Here is a 5,394-nt window from a genome sequence, read left to right as displayed (position 1 = left end):
AGGAAATTCAGCCCCACCGTTCGGTAAGAAGAAAATGCAACAGCTGGAGTGAAGAGCTCAGGGCTGCAGCTAATTTAATATCACCCACTCAGGGCTGGAGGAGTCCAACACTTAATGAGGGTATAGATGGAGGTTTCCTCCTGGTGGAACACTCCATTGCAGTGGGGGATTGGATCGCCTTTAACCCTGCAGTGAATACTTTGCAAAGCACTTGGACTGGTTCTTTGGATGTTAATACGCAGCCCTGGGAGGTCTCTCTCATGCTGCGGATGCCCCACGTTCAGTGCTCCCCGCACTCACCCCTCACGCTGTAGACTCAGGCAATACGATCCTCACCTGGATGTCATCTCTGAATTGTGTCCTGATTTTCTGAAGACGGCCCCATTTTTCAACAGTCTGCCCCAGAAACATGTAGCCCTCCAAAAGGTGCACATAAGCTTTACGCCCCTCAGCTGCCCTCAGGCCTCCTGCCTAGCAAGGGGAGCTGCTGCAGACTCTGGGAAGCCACTCTCCTCAGCCCCAGGAGAGCAGGGACAGCAGAGCTGCTAGGCAGAGGCACCGGCTTGGCACCACCACTGCCCTGTCCCTGTAGGCAGCGCCCCCAGGCTGTAGGAGCAGGGCCTGCCCAGCAGCAGCACTGGGGCCAGGCCAATGGTGCACCAGCCCAGGAGGTGGTACATTTGTACACATGCTTCCAGGCTGGCGGATGGATGGGTCCATACAGGTTCTCAGACAGAGCCCTTCACCGCAGGATCCGAGGGTCCCATTCAAGTACAGATTGATAAATGAAAGGGCTGATTCTATCCGCCCACCCCCTTCACTCCCTTTGAGTAGCACCTCACTCAGTGCATAGTCCCACTGAAATCAATCGGAGTCGCAAGGTACTATCTAGCATGGGTGTGGGTAGCAGACTCTAGCCCTAACTACATCCTGCCAAGCGAGAGACTCTGGCTGCTGACCATGGTACCGAGAGGACGGCCCCCTGCCTCTAGGAACGGAGAAACACGCTCTACAAATGAACGCACACACACCTGAATATTCCAATCTCCCAGCGCTCTTAGGAGACAAGATGCAAAACACCCAGTCCAGAAGAAACCCCGGCTACAGAGCCTGTGTTTTAAATCCCATGTTCTCTCCATGTTAGCTACTCCCTCTGAGCTCACAGACAGCGGCAGACCACCCCCAGACAGTAGGGCCTCAGGAGAGCTGAGAGATCTGATGCTCCAAGCCTCTTCTAGCACTGGGGAGCTTCTGGAGGATCTTCAAGGCTTTCACACATTCTCTAAAACCAGAGAGAAAACAGAACGGTGAGAGATTGGGATGGAAAGGAGGGGGGCTGGGGAGAATTTCCCCTCCTTGATTAGCCCTCTATCCACACTGCGGAGATGTGCACCCTGCCTTTGGAGGCCACTCTTTTCATGTCCTTCATGTGTTCCCTGAAGCAACATGCACTTCTTCTGGGCTGGCATATGCCTTTCCCATTTCTTACCTAGCTCAATCCAGCTGAGTTTATTCACATCAATCCTGGTGCTTCATAGACCTGCCTAGCCACCCCAAAACAGGCAGAGGTGACCTGGAGAAGCGTCGCTGCAGAACTCCAGCAAATCAACTCCTGAGGCACCTCACCCCACAAAATCTCAACCCACTTTGGTCATTACCTCTGTTCCCTCAATCTGCACTGTACCTGGCTAGAGCCCCATCTGTCTGTTCCTTGAGCATCAGGGTTTTCAGCACATGATTGTTGTTCATTCCCAGGGTGCAAAACGCTCTAATGACCTGCAGTGAGAAGTGACACACACAGAGGTGAGGCCTTTGCTCCTGGACACCAAGAACCACACACATCGCTGGAGAACATCACTAACCTGTATGCGAACGGCCGGACTGCTGTCCACCTCCAGCATTTCCAGCAGGGTAAAGAACACATGCTTATTGCGAAGACCAAGGACCCCCTAGTGAAAAGAGACGTGGAAGCAGAGCATCACGGAGCATTTTGAAAGACCAAAATCCAGAGCGGTTTGATAAAGAATCTAACAACATGATGAGGTTTCCAAAGCTGATTAGGCTCCACACTGTGCTTATAACTGGCACAAGTCTATAGTGCTCAGTAAAATTACACCAGGGCTATTTTAATGAGTGACTGTACTGCTGGTGTGAGGCGTGAGATGGCCAGCTCTGGAGACCAAAGTCTTCTGTTTGTTCCCAAGACAGCTACAGCAAGGGCTGCATCCGTGCAAGATCCCCAACATTGCTCCACCAGTGCACCTCAGTCCTGACCAGGGCCCACCTCCAGGGCTGAGGGGGTCAGCCCGTCTCCACAGCCAGGCAATATCTGGACTCTGCCAATGTAGGGGACAGTTCTGGAGGCAGTCTGAGATGTGGACAGTGTCCAGAAGAAAATGAACAGCCAGCCAACCGGCCATTGGATGGTAACAGCTTTCACTAGCCAGTCGCTTAGGCTGTATTTTGTACCCTCAGGAGGCTCCACAACACAACTGGCCATTTCCGGAGCCATTCAGCCCCGCTGTGGTCTGGCCGAGCTGCTCTGAAAGCAGACAGGCTGCAGGCCAAGAGAAGGAGGCAGTGATGTACCAAGAGATTAAAACATGGTTCCCAAGTTAAAGGAAGTCACGTAGGGAGGGTGGAGCCCTAGTATGAGGAACCTAAGAGAAAGGAAGAGAGAGAACAGACTGGACAGCAAGTAGAGAAGGGATTGGAGCTGGAAACACAGGGAAGTGATGGCCAAATGAAAAGGCAGGTGGGGATCCAGCTCAGAGAGAGATTGCACAGCCCACTCATCACCCACACGCTGTGTCTAGGGTAATGTATGTCAGACATGTCTAGTGGTTCAGGACAGAACATGACTTACCAAGGAAACCACAGCCTGTCTTCGGCTCACCTCGCTCTTCTCCTTCAACTGCCTGCCACGATGCACACGGCATTACTGGAGAGAAATGAGGCTATTTTGCCCCTCCCGCAGGGTTTAAAGGAAGGCACTCCCACTATGCTTTTGTCTTCTGCCTCCACTGTGAGGGGATGCAGTTCCCATCCTCTACATAAGGGGTCACTGTGGGCCTTTAAAACCCTGGTTTTCCAGCCTATGCTGGCTACCCTTTAGATTATACGGGAGAGTTAAAAGCCTGAGAAAGTCTGATCCTTTCCCCAGCCTTGTGTGTGGAGGGGAAGAAATCCGCTTAGCGGTCTCCAGCAATCTCAGCCCACTTTCTGTGGGGTTCCTGGATCTGGGCCTTAGATGGCTCCTTACTTTGGGGTAGCCCCCAGCCTCTCTGACAGCCACCCCCCTTCTGCCTGAGCTGCAGCCTTTCCTCCTGCTGTTGTTAGCCAGGTCAGTAGGAGCAGGTGAGGAGGTAGCTGCTCTGTACATTAAGCCCTCTGGGAGGAGATGCTTGGAAGGGGCATGTCTTTAATGTGGTCTCAGATCATCCAAAGTGAAATTTCCCCGTTTGGTGACGTCCACCAACGTGATAATCAGGGATTTCTCCAGCCCCAACCCTGAAGGCTTGTGCTGTAACTCTGGGTGTGGCTAAATTTCACCACACATCCCCTGGGGAAAGAGGAAGAACCTGGCTGGAGGGCCAAGGCTGTCCCACCCGGGCCACCCTGTCTGTGCCTTCCTTGGGCTTCTGCCTTGAAGTCCAGTCACCACTAGCCGCCGTCTGGCCTGGAGGAAAGGCTAAGCCTTGGAACCGTGGGAACCAGGAGAGAAGTGAATGAGCCAGTGAAAATTAGCCCACCAGGCAGGTTCCTAAAGATGTGGGCTCAGGGAAAATATCCTGGAATCAAACCCAGACCACGCCAGCGGCCTTTGGGCTTTGTTCAGCGCACGTGGTTGGACGGAAGCAGGAGAGGACTGGATCTCTGGCTCTTCTGCCAGCCACTTACTTCTCCACAATATCCCAGATTCGCCCCTTCATCTGCAGAGCTGCCGCAGTCATTGCCACAGTCTGTCTCACTACCTGTGAGCGGGAGAGAGATGTGGGTCAGGGAGAGAGATGCAGCGCAGGGCAAGGTGAGAACATTTCAGAGCAGGCGGCATGGTGAGGAAGGGGCTGTGTGTGCATGGCGGGGTCTTTATTGGTCAGCCTCAGCCCCAACATCTTTTCAGTGTTTTGTCAACCCCACATGAATCCAGAGTAAAGAACAATAAGATCAAGACTAAGATTAGCCTGAATCAAAACCTGGCTCTGGGTTCTGGTGATCTGGATCCAAACCCCTTGGCTGGTCTCTGACTAAACCCCAGATTCAAACACTGCTGGATTTTGGATCCTGACTGTGTCTTGGGCCCGTGTTTAAATGGAAGTGAATTCACTAGCACATCCTCCATACTGATGGCCCATTGGAGAGGAAGGTAGTTGGGGTGAAAGCTCCATTAATATCCCTTCTTTGGAGCAGAGAAAGCCAGGGGGTGGGTTCCTGGCCCTGACACGCTCTCTTGGAAAGAGACTCTGCTATTTAATTTCATTGTGATTAAATCCTCCATGCCCTGAGCCTCACCAGAAATGGCTCCTGGTGCAGCTTTTCCACCAGCAGCTGGAACACCTCCTCTTCCAAGCCTTCCTGTTGGATCGACTCCAGCCCGATGGTGCTCAGCAAATTGGCGGCATCAGCGCGATGCTGTGGGGAAGCAGCATGAAGAGAGCGTGCTGGGTCAGCCACTCACAGACCCTTGGTGGCACGCAAGCAGGAAGTGTTTGTGTGCGCTTGTTGGGGAGGAGCGGGAAGGGTCTGTGTTACAAGTCTCTCCAGGCTGCAGGAAGCAAGTGCCCAGGCTAGGAATCCTTGCTGGCAGTGCCACCAGTCAGAGAGGGCATTGCTGGGCCTTTCGCCCAGAAGGAGAGGCTGAGGTGGTGCCATCCTAGGAAGAATGGAGGCCCACTCTGGGTGTCCCACTAAGCAGGAATCCAAGAGTCTCTCTGATTACAAAAGACTAGGAGATGTGGATGCCCCACTGGGCAATTAGGCACCAGGACAACAGCAACCAGATGTTTAGGCATGACTCTTAGGGGACCCTTAGGCATGGGGACAGCCAAAGCAATACCTGCTGGCCACTGGACACATAGCCAGAGTAACCAGGCTCCTACATATGGACACCTGGAGGCTGGCAGTGGGGCTCCTGAATATAGGACCCTGGAAATGGGTGGATTGGGAGGGAAAGAAACACTGGCAGTGGGTTAGAGTTCGTGCCCCGACTCCCAGAGAATAAGAATGGTGGTAGCTTTGCCTCCTTACCTTGTACACTGGAGAATGGCGAAGCTGATCTATAACGGCCTGGATGATATCGGTGCTGACCACCATCACGTGCTTCACCAGCATGAGCAAAGCCTGCAGGGGATCAGGAGAGAAGGATCATAGACTCCGAGGAAGAATTTGGGCCTC

At 53.2% G+C, this 5,394-nt stretch overlaps 1 long non-coding RNA gene across 1 annotated transcript; it reads right to left on the bottom strand.

Moving 5' to 3' along the window:
* Window positions 1–817: 817 nt before the first annotated feature.
* Window positions 818–1,935, bottom strand: LOC140898270 (uncharacterized). Its single transcript, XR_012154934.1, has 3 exons — window positions 1,863–1,935; window positions 1,685–1,776; window positions 818–1,282 (listed from the first exon to the last, which is right to left on the bottom strand). It is a non-coding gene; the product is annotated as an uncharacterized LOC140898270 (long non-coding RNA).
* Window positions 1,936–5,394: the final 3,459 nt, after the last annotated feature.

This window comes from Lepidochelys kempii, chromosome 14 (genome assembly GCF_965140285.1).
Source record: "Lepidochelys kempii isolate rLepKem1 chromosome 14, rLepKem1.hap1, whole genome shotgun sequence".
Classification (NCBI taxonomy): Eukaryota; Metazoa; Chordata; order Testudines; family Cheloniidae; genus Lepidochelys; species Lepidochelys kempii.
This window is presented reverse-complemented; position numbering and strand designations above follow the sequence as displayed.